Source organism: Coregonus clupeaformis, chromosome 23 (genome assembly GCF_020615455.1).
Source record: "Coregonus clupeaformis isolate EN_2021a chromosome 23, ASM2061545v1, whole genome shotgun sequence".
NCBI lineage: Eukaryota > Metazoa > Chordata > Actinopteri > Salmoniformes > Salmonidae > Coregonus > Coregonus clupeaformis.
In genome coordinates this window covers 16,421,259-16,437,654 of record NC_059214.1, presented here as the reverse complement: position 1 = coordinate 16,437,654, position 16,396 = coordinate 16,421,259, and the positions used below count along the sequence as shown (strand labels likewise).

General features: G+C 43.2%; 1 pseudogene; it reads left to right on the top strand.

Moving 5' to 3' along the window:
- The window catches only part of LOC121536101, a 46,086-nt pseudogene that overhangs the window by 1,914 nt on the left and 27,776 nt on the right, over positions 1-16,396 (top strand).

Below are 16,396 nucleotides of genomic sequence, written 5' to 3'. Positions count from 1 at the left end.
AAAAGTCCAAAGTGGTAATAAGCAGCAGTGATAGATTTGCCCTGTGGTCTCCCACCAGGTAGCTGTCACGACAAAGACTGCAGAGAATGACGTCGGCACCCAGTACACGCTTGACCTCACGGGCAGGGTCGTTTCCCAGACGCCCTCTCTCCTAGGGCAAGTTTTAACATAGCCCTTTTTACTGAAATGAAGGAGTCAGTTTCCAACAGTATTTATTATGTATACATCACAGAGAAAAATGGTATGGGTAGACATGAGCTTTGATGTCTTTTCAGGTACCACAGTCTGTGCACTGAAGCTTTTTAAGAATCCCAGTGAGGAGGCAGTACTACGTCAACACGAGAAAGTGCAAGGAGGAGCTGAAGAAGGCGCAGGACCTTCTCATGGCGTACGCCATTGTAAAACCAGAGCTGAGACTCACCCTTACTCACAATAAGGTACAACTTCATTCTCAATGTTTATTCATCTTTTTGCACACACTAATACGTCTTACCACAAGGTGTCCTCATCTGTCTGCATTTCCATGGGTGAAACCATCCCTGCATACCAACTCCATTAATCACTGCTTAAGCGTCATTAATGCCATCAATGATTTGATACGTTAGTGTTGACGTGAAGAGAGAACCTTTTTCTTTGTCCATACGTCTCTATCTCATTCTCTGCTCTCAGCTATTAGTTAGAGCTTCATCAATGGCCCATGTCTTTCAAAGGTTACTGGCACTGTAGTAGTTCCAGTGTATTTAACATACCACACAACACACGTCATATCCATGTCAAAAAGCCTTCCTCCAAAATGTAATGGACATTTTTCTTCATTTCACCAAAAATGTTTATATATTGAGCACAGGTGGGTTTATTTTGTGAATGAGATTATGAGTTTGTGGAAAATGCGTGATTTAGCCTAAGATTCTGCTTGTCAAAGTAAAGTCTTATTAGATATGACATCTATGTAAAGAAGGAGTTTTTCCACCATTTATCACAACTTTCCAGGAGATTAGATGAGAGACATTAAAGTAGTGCAGAGAAATATGGAATTATCATTAAAAAAAAACGAGTAACATAGTGCTTATGCTGTCACTGCAGTGTCTTGAGAATTCAAGTTCTTTTTACGCAGGTTCTCACTTAACAGCGCACCAATTAGTATATCAAATTTGTGTGGGAATTTGACATGTTTATGCTGTGCAGGAATCCATTCAGTTCTTGCTGGGCACGCTGTCCAGACTACAGAGATTATTTTGTGGTGCCAGTGAAAAGATGCGCAATTTCCCATGACCTGAACCCACTCCCTCCCGTAGTCATATTTAGTGAACTGTGGATGCCTTTGGAGCTGAATTATGGAAGAAAAGAAGACAAACCGAGAAAGCTGTAGAACACTGGGCTGCAGACTTAACCCCAGATTCAGTTTCAGTCAGTGGCCACTTGGAATAAAACATTAGGGGAGGGGTGTCAGAGGAATAACACCACTGTATACTTTTCATTGAAATCACTCTGACATCATCAAGGGAGGAGCGTACCCCCATTTCATGGCATCAGCACTTGGGAGCCATATCTGTATCCCAAACTTTGCACTTCGGCCTGTGTTGGGTTTCATGGCTTCTCCAAGTGCTGTTTACGGGAGTGATCCGTTTACAGTCACCAAATTGCATATTTCATATAGCAGAGACGTGTGCTGCTGCGGACACCATACTTTCAGAAATCAACACCCTGGAGATATACTCGCTGGTGGACACATCAACAACAAGCCCACCCCGTGGGTGTGAATATATGTGTTCTCTTTTTCTCTGGGACTAATTTCCTTCGGAAACTATTCAGACCCCTTGACTTTTTCCAAATTTTGTTACGTTACAGCCTTATTCTAAAATTGATTAAATCCCCCACATCAATGTACACACAATACCCCATAATGACAAAGCAAAAACATGTTTTTATAAATGTTTATAAAAAATATGAAACTGAAATATCACATTTACATAAGTATTTTGTTGAAGCTCCTTTGGCAGCAATTACAGCCTCGAGTCTACTTGGGTATGACGCTACAAGCTTGGCTAACCTGTATTTGGGGAGTTTCTCATATTCTTCTCTGCAGATCCTCTGAAGCTCTGTCAGGTTGGATGGGGAGCGTCACTGCATAGCTATTTTCAGGTCTCTCCAGAGATGTTCGATCGGGTTCAAGTCCGGGCTCTGGCTGGGCCACTCAAGGACATTCAGAGACTTGTCTCGAAGCCACTCCTGAATTGTCTTGGCTGTGTGCTTAGGGTCGTTGTCCTGTTGTAAGGTGAACCTTCGCCCCAATCTGAGGTCCTGAGTGCTCTGGAGCAGGTTTTCATCAAGGATCCCTCTGTACTTTGCTCTGTTCTTCTTTCTCTCGATCCTGACTAGACTCCCAGTCACCACAGCATGATGCCACCACCACCATGCTTCACCGTAGGGATGGTGCTAGGTTTCCTCCAGAAGTGACGCTTGGCATTCAGGCCAAAGAGTTCAATCTTGGTTTCATTAGACCAGAGAATCTTGTTTCTCATGGTCTGAGAGTCCTTTAGGTGCCTTTTGGCAAACTCCAAGCGGGCTGTCATGTGCCTTTTACTGAGGAATGGCTTCCACCTGGCCACTCTACCATAAAGGCCTGATTGGTGGAGTGCTGCAGAGATGGTTGTCCTTCTGGAAGGTTCTACCATCTCCACAGAGGAACTCTGGAGCTCTGTCAGAGTGACCATCGGGTTCTTGGTCACCTCACCTCCCTTTGTTTTGTTGACATTGAGTGAGAGGTTATTTTCCTGGCACCACACTCCCAAAGCCCTCACCTCCTCCCTGTAGACTGTCTCGTCATTGTTGGTAATCAAGACTACTACTGTTGTGCCATCTGCAAACTTGATGAAAGAGTTGGAGGCGTGCTTGGCCACGCAGTCATGGGTGAACAGGGAGTACAGGAGGGGGCTGAGCACGCTCCCTTGTGTGGCCCCAGTGTTGAGAATCAGCGAAGTGGAGGTGTTGTTTCCTACCTTCACCACCTGGGGGCGGCCCATCAGGAAGTCCAGGACCCAGTTGCACAGGGCGGGGTTCAGACCCAGGGCCTCGAGCTTAATGATGAGCTTGGAGGGTACTATGGTGTTGAATGCTGAGCTATAGTCAATGAACAGCATTCTTACATAGGTATTCCTCTTGTCCAGATGGGATAGGGCAGTGTGCAGTGTGATGGCGATTGCATCGTCTGTGGATCTACTGGGGCGGTAAGCAAATTTAAGTGGGTCTAGGGTGACAGGTAAGGTGGAGGTGATATGATCCTTGACTAGTCTCTCAAAGCACTTCATGATGACAGAGGTGAGTGCTACGGGGCGATAGTCATTTAGTTCAGTTACCTTTGCTTTCTTGGGGACAGGAACAATGGTGGCCATCTTGAAGCATGTGGGGACAGCAGACTGGGATAGGGAGAGATTGAATATGTCCGTAAACACACCAGCCAGCTGGTCTGCTCATGCTCTGAGGACGCGGCTAGGGATGCCGTCTGGGCCGGCAGCCTTGCGGGGGTTAACATGCTTAAATATCTTATTCACATCGGCCACGGAGAAGGAGAGCCCACAGTCCTTGGTAGTGGGCCGTGTCGGTGGCGGTGTATTATCCTCAAAGCGGGCGAAGAAGGTGTTTAGCTTGTCCAGAAGCAAGACGTCAGTGTCGGCGACGTGGCTGGTTTTCCTTTAGTAGTCCGTGATTGTCTGTAGACCCAGCCACATACGTCTCGTGTCTGAGCCGTTGAATTGCGACTCCACTTTGTCTCTATACTGATGTTTTGCCTGTTTAATTGCCTTGCGGAATGCGTAGCTACACTGTTTGTTTTCTGCCATATTCCCAGTCACCTTGCCATGGTTAAATGCGGTGGTTCGCGCTTTCAGTTTTGCGAGAATGCTGCCATCTATCCACAGTTTCTGGTTAGGGTAGGTTTTAATAGTCACAGTGGGCACAACATCTCCTATACACTTCCTGATAAACTCAGTCACTGTTTCAGTGTATTCGTCTAAATTATTTTCGCAAGCTACCCGGAACATATCCCAGTCCGCGTGATCAAAACAATCTTGAAGCGTGAATTCCGATTGGTCAGACCAGCGTTGAATAGTCCTTAGCACGGGTACTTCCTGTTTGAGTTTCTACCTGTAGGAAGGAAGGAGCAAAAGGGAGTCATGGTCAGATTTGCCGAAAGGAGGGCGGGGGAGGGCCTTATAACCATCCCGGAAGTTCGAATAGCAATGGTCGAGAATTTTAGCAGCCCGAGTACAACAGTCGATATGTTGATAGAACTGCGGCAGCCTAGTCCTAAAATGTGCTTTGTTAAAATCCCCAGCTACAATAAATGCAGCCTCAGGATATGTGGTTTCCAGTTTGCATAAAGTCCAGTGAAGTTCTTTGAGTGCCGTCGTGGTATTGGCTTGAGGGGGGATATACACGGCCGTGACTATAACTGAAGGAAATTATCTTGGGAGATAATACGGTCGGCATTTGTAGTGCTGCATCAGATGACCTGGCCTCCACAATCCTCTGACCTCAACCCAGTTGAGATGGTTTGGGATGAGTCGGACGGCAGAGTGAAGGAAAAGTAGCCAACAAGTGCTCAGCATATGTGGGAACTCCTTCAAGACTGTTGTAAAAGCATTCCAGGTGAAGCTGGTTGAGAGAATGCCAAGAGTGTGCAAAGCTGTCATCAAGGCAAAGGGTGGCTATTTGAAGAATCTCAAATATAAAATATATTTTGATTTGTTTAACACTTTTTTTGGTTACTACAGTGAGGGAAAAAAGTATTTGATCCCCTGCTGATTTTGTACATTTGCCCACTGACAAAGAAATGATCAGTCTATAATTTTAATGGTAGGTTTATTTGAACAGTGAGAGACCGAATAACAACAAAAACATCCAGAAAAACGCATGTCAAAAATGTTATAAATTGATTTGCATTTTAATGAGGGAAATAAGTATTTGACCCCCTCTCAATCAGAAAGATTTCTGGCTCCCAGGTGTCTTTTATACAGGTAATGAGCTGAGATTAGGAGCACACTCTTAAAGGGAGTGCTCCTAATCTCAGTTTGTTACCTGTATAAAAGACACCTGTCCACAGAAGCAATCAATCAATCAGATTCCAAACTCTCCACCATGGCCAAGACCAAAGAGCTCTCCAAGGATGTCAGGGACAAGATTGTAGACCTACACAAGGCTGGAATGGGCTACAAGACCATCGCCAAGCAGCTTGGTGAGAAGGTGACAACAGTTGGTGCGATTATTCGCAAATGGAAGAAACACAAAAGACCTGTCAATCTCCCTCGGCCTGTCAATCTCCCTCCGCCTGTCAATCTCCCTCCGCCATGTACCATCACATTTCCCTCAGCCAGGGCATTGAAAATGGGTCGTGGATGGGTATTCCAACATGACAATGACCCAAAACACACGGCCAAGGCAACAAAGGAGTGGCTCAAGAAGAAGCACATTAAGGTCCTGGAGTGGCCTAGCCAGTCTCCAGACCTTAATCCCATAGAAAATCTGTGGAGGGAGCTGAAGGTTCGAGTTGCCAAACATCAGGCTCGAAACCTTAATGACGGCAAAGAGGAGTGGGACAAAATCCCTCCTGAGATGTGTGCAAACCTGGTGGCCACCTACAGGAAACGACTGACCTCTGTGATTGCCAACAAGGGTTTTGCCACCAAGTACTAAGTCATGTTTTGCAGATGGGTCAAATACCTCTTTCCCTCATTAAAATGCAAATCAATTTATAACATTTTTGACATGCGTTTTTCTGGAATTTGTTGTTGTTATTCTGTCTCTCACTGTTCAAATAAACCTACCATTAAAATTATAGACTGATCATTTATTTGTCAGTCGGCAAACGTACAAAATCAGCAGGGGATTAAATGCTTTTTTCCCTCACTGTACATGATTCCATGTGTTATTTCATAGTTTTGATGTCTTCACTATTATTCTACAATGTAAAAATAAAGAAAAAATGTTGAATGAGTAGGTGTGTCCAAGCTTTTGACTGGTACTGTATGTAAATAAGGTATTTCAGTTGTTATTTTTTAAACCAGTTTTCGCTTTGTCATTATGGGGTATTGGGTGTAGATTGAATAGGAAAATGTTTTACTGAATCTATTTTAGAATAAGGCTGTAACGTAACAAAATGTGGATAAACTCAAGCGGTCTGAATACTTTCCGAATGCACTGTACATCTGACATGAAGCAGAGCAATCCAAGCCTCGGTGGAGGTTGCACAGAGATGAGGAAGATTGTGTAACCTTGTGGTCACTGGTTATCTGCTTTCATTATGTAGTGTACATTGATAATATGCTCAGACAACATGTTGATTTGGGAATGGTGTGAAGTAGTGTCCCTTTATTCAGTAGAACTGCTCTCACAGTTTGTGACCTGACATACGCATCAGTGCCCACTAGCTTGTTCTCTGGCTCTCCCCAAACTCCTCTGGTCTGGTTTAGGCCTTTTTAGAACAGATGACACATACAGTGGGGGGAAAAAGTATTTAGTCAGCCACCAATTGTGCAAGTTCTCCCACTTAAAAAGATGAGAGAGGGCTGTAATTTTCATCATAGGTACACGTCAACTATGACAGACAAATTGAGAATTTTTTCCCCAGAAAATCACATTGTAGGATTTTTTATGAATTTATTTGCAAATTATGGTGGAAAATAAGTATTTGGTCACCTACAAACAAGCAAGATTTCTGGCTCTCACAGACCTGTAACTTCTTCTTTAAGAGGCTCCTCTGTCCTCCACTCGTTACCTGTATTAATGGCACCTGTTTGAACTTGTTATCAGGATAAAAGACACCTGTCCACAACCTCAAACAGTCACACTCCAAACTCCACTATGGCAAAGACCAAAGAGCTGTCAAAGGACACCAGAAACAAAATTGTAGACCTGCACCAGGCTGGGAAGACTGAATCTGCAATAGGTAAGCAGCTTGGTTTGAAGAAATCAACTGTGGGAGCAATTATTAGGAAATGGAAGACATACAAGACCACTGATAATCTCCCTCGATCTGGGGCTCCACGCAAGATCTCACCCCGTGGGGTCAAAATGATCACAAGAACGGTGAGCATAAATCCCAGAACCACACGGGTGGACCTAGTGAATGACCTGCAGAGAGCTGGGACCAAAGTAACAAAGCCTACCATCAGTAACACACTACGCCGCCAGGGACTCAAATCCTGCAGTGCCAGACGTGTCCCCCTGCTTAAGCCAGTACATGTCCAGGCCCGTCTGAAGTTTGCTAGAGTGCATTTGGAGGATCCAGAAGAGGATTGGGAGAATGTCATATGGTCAGATGAAACCAAAATAGAACTTTTTGGTAAAAACTCAACTCGTCGTGTTTGGAGGACAAAGAATGCTGAGTTGCATCCAAAGAACACCATACCTACTGTGAAGCATGGGGGTGGAAACATCATGCTTTGGGGCTGTTTTTCTGCAAAGGGACCAGGACGACTGATCCGTGTAAAGGAAAGAATGAATGGGGCCATGTATCGTGAGATTTTGAGTGAAAACCTCCTTCCATCAGCAAGGGCATTGAAGATGAAACGTGGCTGGGTCTTTCAGCATGACAATGATCCCAAACACACCGCCCGGGCAACGAAGGAGTGGCTTCGTAAGATGCATTTCAAGGTCCTGGAGTGGCCTAGCCAGTCTCCAGATCTCAACCCCATAGAAAATCTTTGGAGGGAGTTGAAAGTCTGTGTTGCCCAGCGACAGCCCCAAAACATCACTGCTCTAGAGGAGATCTGCATGGAGGAATGGGCCAAAATACCAGCAACAGTGTGTGAAAACCTTGTGAAGACTTACAGAAAACGTTTGACCTGTGTCATTGCCAACAAAGGGTATATAACAAAGTATTGAGAAACTTTTGTTATTGACCAAATACTTATTTTCCACCATAATTTGCAAATTAATTAATTAAAAATCCTACAATGTGATTTTCTGGAAAAAAAATTCTAATTTTGTCTGTCATAGTTGACGTGTACCTACGATGAAAATTACAGGCCTCTCTCATCTTTTTAAGTGGGAGAACTTGCACAATTGGTGGCTGACTAAATACTTTTTTTCCCCACTGTAAGCCCTATTCGGGCGGGATTAGTTTTACTGGGGGAGGTCAGGTAATGTAATTAAGTGCACAGCACAAAACACCACATCCGTGCGAATATGCCATGTCAATAATTTTCACATGACTGGAGAGTAATAATTCCAGCCAGAATAACCTACTGTTTTTTGCCATGCAGTCGCCAAGGTCCTCTGATAATACTTAGGGGTATTACTGTGTTTAACAGGTGCTGCTTGCAGTTTGGATTAGAACATGGGAACAAATTGATGCTTAAAACAAAATGCTATGCACGTAGCCTACAGATGAATGATCTGTTTTGTCATATATCAGCTTTTTACTCTTTTAAAGATTAAGCGGATGTTATTGTACCAATTAATTGATAAATTGCCAAATACGTCAGTTAATTAAATGTCTGCATACAGTTCATGGTTCTTATTGATATTATTTTGACATTCTCCCAATTGAAAGCCAATATTAGGCTATCCCTAGACAAGTTGAAATATCTTCACGCCTAGTACAGCCTCCAGGCTTCAGTCATAACGGGAAAAATGAATTACAGGGAGCAATTTGGTAAAACTAATCCTGTCCGAATCATCCTCTGGAAAAACAGACATGCTGGGGTAATAATTACATAACCTACGTTCTATAGTAATGCAAGTCCATTGCGAATAGGGCTATAGTGAACCTCTCTCCGAGCGACTCTCATGCCTCCACACAGGTAAGGGAAGTGCTAGAGGAGAGGTTTTGATTGGTGGTCAGTGTCTGCTGTTTTGATTACGAGGTCCGGCAGGTGGTCTTTTTTTAGGCGGACTGAAAATAAGCTGCTGCATTTTCTTGCATGTGGTGGTGTGGCAGAAGGCCAAGGTGTCCGATCACAGGATGGCTCTCATGGCTACGCTGGGGACCAACGCTGGGGACCAACGCTGGGGACCACCTGCTTTCCGTCCACCATCAAAAAGAACAACCAGAGGTCAGTCAAACACCAGCATCACTCAGTCATGGCCCTGGCAAAGCTGTCATCAAGGCAAAGGGTGGCTATTTGACACTTATTTGGTTACTACATGATTCCATATGTGTTATTTCATAGTTTTGATGTCTTCACTATTATTCTACAATGTAAAAAATAGTAAAAATTAAGAAAAACCCTTGAATGAGTAGGTGTGTCCAAACTTTTGACTGGTAGTGTGTATATTTACCAAAAATATATATGGGGATTGGAAATGATGCAGACAATTACATTGATGGCAGCTGTTCTTGAAGGTGTCCACACAAAGCTTGACTTAAATATTGCTGGTCTTGCAGTACTGTCCTCTCCTGCAGTGCTCAATGACACCAATTACTATTTTATTGATTCAATTCTCCCAAAAGTACATATCACAGTCATATTGTTTTGTTTTACAATAAGTGGCCTGAGATTGGCAATTTCCCCTAACCAAGAGTACAATTAGTGATGCAAAACTGGGCACCATTAAAGATAGGGCGTGTCTAATGTGTGGCCCGTGGTGCATGTGGATGGCCCAGCGTCATAGAGAGACAGCACGGCTGCACTGGCACCCAGCCACTCGTCCTCCCACTGCCCTCCAGTCTTGGCCAACACCAGGGGTCCCAGAGACCTTCTCCCCATACCCTGGGTGTGTTCCACAGTCTGTATGAACCTTTCTCTGGATGGTGGTGGTTGAGCTGCAGAACCAACGGGTCCACCACTGTCTGTGTGACTGACTGCAAGTGAAAAACCCAAGAGAAATACTAGACCGCAGGCTTGTAAAATGGCTGCATCAAGAACTCTTGATTTCAAGCCAGTGTATGATGTTGGCTGGCTGTTGGGCAGCTATGTCCATGCCCTTTTCTCCTTCTGTGTGAGAGAGATTTGCTTTGCTGCTGGTAATTGAGTTGGCTGTGGAGCGTTAAGTTTCTGCTTGGTCACGGTAGGCGTTGTGTGGCTGCTACCTGCCGTGCATCTCCCGGCTAATGTGGCCTGACAGATATGGAGCACAAGTCCCTTTTCCCCCATTTCCTTTGTTGTTATTTTGCAGCAGGACTCTGGAGCCCATTTATGACAAGGACCTTTGACCTTTGTCCTCTACTCCCTGTAGCAATGAAAGAACACTTATTGCCTCCCCCTTCTCTGGCCGAAGCTTAGCGATCACGGAATCCAGTTCAAAGATTCCACACACAACTCTGGCAAGTTGATGTAGGAGCCATGCCCCTTGTGGAACAAAATGTTACACTTATTTTGGCAACGTGACAACACACAACCATGCCCTTTTGGGCAAAGGTGCCATTGGTGCTCTCATAACCTGACATAATGAGTAGATAATGAGCTCAACGAGAGGAAACCACATGTACCCACAAAACCTCAAACAGTGTTGCATCAATGAAATGGCTTTTCATTTACTATGTGTTTAGAAGTTATGAGAAGTTTTGTATTGCTCATTAAAATGAGCAGTGTGCCAATCTAAAACAAAACAATGTGTCCCTGGAACTACTTCTTCGCAGTTGGTTCCTCTATTGCCTTTTATATAATATTAGCCATAGGTCTGGCTCATGAACATCATTTGCCAGATAAGGAAATGTTTTTGTGTACCAGTTTATTGTATTTTTCTCTCAACAATTCTTAGAATGTCCCACCCTGTTAATTTGTGCGGTGAGAGATCTGCTTGAATAATCAGTTATTAGCCAGGAAAAGATGATCACTCATCAGGTAGGACACCAAGCCAAGATGTGTTCCAGTTCCGGGCTCATGGGTGTGACACGTGAAGATGTGTGCAGACAGACTTGGGAACACAGCCCAGGCCTATTGCTCATGTCAACTGAGAAAGGTTTGCATCAATCCTAGGACATTGTGTCAATCCTAGGACCTCTGTTTTGCAGATTTATCTAGGTCTTCTTGCAGATTTCACAAACCTCAGAGAGAGTTCTCACTTGGTTTGTTTTGTTATTTTCCTTGATCTCTGGTGCCTATTATCTTTCTCAAGTATTTCATCACTTTAGGCAAGACAAAATTGTTTAACAAATTTTGTATACAAAATCGTTTTTTATAAAGAAGTCCATACTCCTTGATTGAGTGGACAAATCGAGAGTTTTCAAGAGGCTTAGCTTTAAATGTGTCAAAGGGTCACTTTTGCTGTTCTGCTTTTCTAATTACCAGAGCAGGGTCCTGTGGCAGTGAACACTGCTGCCAATGAGGCCCAGATGCCTCTACACGACTCAGCCTGGAATAATAGGGCTCATTCATGGCCAGGCAGTCAGCAGGCAGGATCAACTGTATCACAGTAATTGACAAATGTTGTAATGGCAAAGTATATGTCATGTACACAGCTATTGTCAAGGTCTCAATGCCAGTAATTAGAGAGTTTGTTAAAACTCCAGTTGATGCTCGTTAACTGCAAAGCTTGTTCATTTGGAATTGTTTTCCCGAGTCATGCAGTACATGGTGGCTAATTGAGTAATTTGGGGCTGTTTCTCTTTTCGCCAACACTTCTGTCTACACTTCTGTCTATCGCATGCCGCCAACAAACTGTTTTCTTAGAATTTATAAGGCAACAGCAGTTAGACGTCATTGGTTGTTCAAACATTTTCCAAGTGTCAACAGCGTGTGATTTGTTTCTGTAAAAAAAAAAAATAGTGAATACTTTAAGATTTAAAACCCTTGAGGATCCGACATGAATCGATTTCATAGTGTACTTTTTAAAATCTCAAAGTCCATGAGATTATATTGCTCAACGACTTGGTTTGAAGTTATTTTAGCATGATTTGGGCATGACATTTTAAACATGTTAATATTGGGTGTCTGGTTTCTGGTAAGAAAAGGTTGAAGTTAGCGGTTGGTGACAGTGCCATGCCTAGGTAAACAGCGAAAGCACAGAGAACTGTCTCTCCTTGGCCATAGAAGGGAACAAATAAGTCATTTAGACATTTGGGTGAACTATCCCTTTGGCACGTCTGTATTTTTTACATGGTATTTAAATGACAGATACGTTGCTGACACCCTGTTTAAATCTGCCGTATGTGCCTAAAGCTGAGAGTTTGTTCTTTCTGTATCTTTGTATTAAACATTTTTTACCTTCCATGTACATACGAATTTAAATTAGTTTGATGTCAATATTTTTCCTGTTTCTGAGTCGGACTACTGCTTTTCTTACTACTGCTTAACATATTGTTACAAATTATGCAAAAAGCATGTTTGCAACTACAGTAGCTATGTAAAAAGGTGTAGATGACATTCTGCCTTCCTGTGTAATATGCATGTTAATAGGCAGAGCCACTTGGTATGAAGTGGGACCAAAATACAAATATAGAAAATATAATTTTGTTTTGCACTGAAATTGTTCCTCAGTTATTATGTTGGTTTTATTTCTTTTAACAGATTGTGATAGATGGATTCTTCCCCAAACCTGGTATGAATTGCTCTTTAGCAAGCTCCAGTAACCCCAGCAAAACATTTATCTTTGTGAATGATCGACCTGTACATGTGTTTCAGATGTTTGTTGTGGTTTGGGTAAAGAAAATCTGAAGCCGATGTGATAGAGTTGTTCTATAAACAATAGCTTCTCAAATTGCTTGGACACAAAGTATTTTAGATGTGGATCTCACACTTCAGTCAAAAATATTTGTTCTCTTCCTTTAGTTGTGCAGTGAGTATTCACATGTTACATTCACTCTTCATTTACCCTACATTCACAGAAGTCATCCAAGGAAGTCATAGACCACATTCATAATTTGAAATGTTTTTAGAAGCACACCCAGTAGTATTTTATTTTATTTAGCCGAAGATTAAAAATACATATGTAAAGCCACTCCAGCTGAAGACAGCAATGCATACACAATAAAACCTGAAAGCTTATTTCCATTGTGGTCCTCTCAAGTATCACTTTGTCATCACATAGGCCTGTCTGTTATCCCAAATGTAGCTCTCTCTGTCATTGATAAAGTCACTTTGTTATGTAAATGCTACAACACTGTCACTGTGAAGCATTGCTCATAGTATCACTGCAGTTCTGATACGTTCTCTCTGTTTGACCATCAGGTGGTCCGGCAACACTACTTGGCTCAGTACCCGGCAGACTCTGCCCGCAGCCATTATCCCACTATGATGCTCAACATCACTGTTCCCACATCCACTGTAGACGTCAACCTGACCCCCGACAAGACCCAGATTCTACTCCAAAACAAGGTTCCGTATTTGAAACCGGTTTGGTTGAAAGAATACAGAACTAAGGGGAAACAAAGTATGATTGGGGGATGTTGTTCAAAAGATGTACAAAAACGGGCAGGAGCTGCAGAACCAGTTACCAGTCAATTTAGCCCTTTCAGCTTTCTCACCGTTTCAACTGCAAATATGCGATGCAAGATCCATTTAGCAAATTCATGATATCCCTACATGTAGCCTCTACTGTACAGCAAGGAATCAATTTACTTGCTTTGGCTAGTCCCTTTGTCCATCTGGTCAACTATCTAATTTATGTCCTCAAAACAACTTCATTGATTTTATTTGATAAAAATAGAAAGTGCTGACAGTAAACAGTAAGTTGCCAATCAGTTCCTTAGCAACACCATTTGAAATAGGAGGAGCTGACCAGTGCTGTAATTAACTGCATAAACTAAATGAACAGTTACCTGGTTGCACAGCCACTGCCTGTAAAAAAGAAAGGGAAAGTGAACAGCATGGGCATTAGTGTGTTGTTATTTCTCACTGAGACTGTGACTGTCAGGAGGCTGTTCTGGCTGCAGTGGAGACGCTCTTGGTTTCCTTGTATGGCCCTGGGTCTGGGTCTCCTGCTGAGGCTCCACCAGTCACTGGAGAAGATGATGGAGGCAGCTCCTCCTCTTCCTCTGAAGACTGGATAGTCAACCAAATGACCGGACTTTTCCTCTATTGGAAGATGACATTGCTTTGACCTGCACCGAGATAACAAATCCAGGACCGGCCAAAGGCCTGGAGAGGCTCAACAACCATGACCAAGATTCTAACAAAGGCAAAGACGTTGAGCAGTTATCAGCAGTGAGTTGAAGCCGAGGCACGGCTCTGACAGACCCCTCCACAGGGGTCAAGGTCCACCTGCCCACCTGATGCAGCAGTGACCTGGGCCTGGTCGAGTTCAAGGGTCAGAGCAGCCCTTGCAAAAAGGTGTTCAACACTATAACAGAGAAACGTGTGGCACTGATGGCCTACAACCTGATCAGTAGCCGTGCCGTGAGGACCCCCCTGTCCCCTGCCGCCCTGTTTGAGAGGGAGACCCGGGCAGAGGTTCTCCAGGAGAAGCCCGCAGCAAGCCTCCAGGACATCACCACTGCCGTGCAGGAGAGATGGAAAAACCTGGGGGAGGAGGACCGAAAGAAGTGAGTTTCCAGACTTTACCTTCGAAGCAGTTTCCATTTGTTATTATTAGCAAGGCAAAAAAAAGAATGATTGACCTGTCACTTGCATGTGTAAATTATGGCCCTGGAAATTTTGCTTGGCTTATTCATGTTGCTACCCAGACAGAGAATTGTTAATATGAGCTATGTTTATATTTTCCAGACTGCATCTGATTACTAGGTTACATGGTCAATATTTTCCACTGTAAAACAGGTATTCTGCATGAAATATCTCCCCTTTTTCCAAAGTATGCCATGCATCTTGAGCACTCAAAGGTTTTTTGCTTGTCAGACGGTTAATACATTGAACTTAATATGCTGTATGTGGACACACACTAACCCTGTCCTCTGTCTCGCCCGTCTGGTGCGGCTTGTTCGTAATCAAGATGTCAGGAAAATCTTAAGCAGCAAGTGCATAAGATGGGCCACATTTCAGATGTATCAAACATTTCTTGAATTATACGGAACAAAAATATAAACGCAACATGCAACAATTTCAACGATTTTACTGAGTTACAGTTCATATAAGGAAATCAGTCAATTGAAATAAATTCATTAGGCCCAAGTCTATGGATTTCACATGACAGAAATACTCAGTGTCATCAGCTGTCCGGGTGGTTGGTCTCAGACGATCCCGCAGGTGAAGAAGCTGGATGTGGAGGGCTGGCGTGGTTACACGTGGTCTGCGTTTGTGAGGTTGGACGTACTGGCAAATTCTCTAAAACGATGTTGGAAGCGGCTTATGGTAGAGAAATTAACTATACATTCTCTGGCAACAGCTCTTGTGGACATTCCTGCAGTCAGCTTGCCAATTGCACCCCCCTCAAAACTTGAGACATCTGTGGCATTGTGTTGTTTGACCAAACTGCACATTTTAGAGTCTCCTTTTATTGCCCCCAGCACAAGGTGCACCTGTGTAATGATCATGCTGTTTAATCAGCTTCTTGATATGCCACACCTGTCAGGTGGATGGATTATCTTGGCAAAGGAGAAATGCTTACTAACAGGGATGTAAACAAATGTGTGCACAAAATATGAGAGAAATAAGCTTTTTGTGCGTATGGTATCTTTTATTTCAGCTCAGGAAACATGGGACCAACACTTTACATGTTGCATTTATATTTTTGTTCAGTATATAAATTATTAACATGTTCTAGTATGTCGTTTTGTTGTGGTTTCGACTAAGAATAAATAAGATGTAGGAGAACGAAACAGATATATGAATACAATTCAGAAAATGCAATAGAACATCTTATAAGAAAAGTTACACAAATCTTACATTTTGTGACCCTGCTTTAATTGCCTTTCCACGGTTGAGAGGACATGATTTTCGGTGGTATCTGTATAGCACAGTACACTGTAATAGGGTCTGCGTGACTCATGATTCAGAGAGAGGTCATTCACCTTTGTGCTTTCCTAATAGTGTAGAATTGTTTTAATCTGAAAAAAATCTAAGATAAGCAATGCACGTCGTACTGCCATTAGGGACTTTCGAAAAAATCGAATCCCCGAGCTGACAAGGTACAAATCTGTCGTTCTGCCCCTGAGCAAGGCAGTTAACCCACTGTTCCCCGGGCGCCGAAGACATGGATGTCGATTAAGGCAGCCCCCCGCACCTCTCTGATTCAGAGGGGTTGGATTAAATGCGGAAGACACGTTTCAGTTGAATGCATTCAGTTGTACAACTGACTAGGTATCCCCCTTTCCTTTTTCTTTATTTTCTAACAACATCCAGATGCACGTTCACATGCCAGTAAAACAAATCATAAATGGCATTATCTTCTGATCTCCATCCACTGAGACTGAACAACTCAACCAGCATCATGGAATAACATCATTACCCTCTACTGAAAGCACTCCACCCAATTATCGTAGATTACTGCATACCAATTTAAAGTAATTGAAAGGACGGAAAATGTGTATCAGCATTAGCCTACGTGTGGAACTTATGTAAGG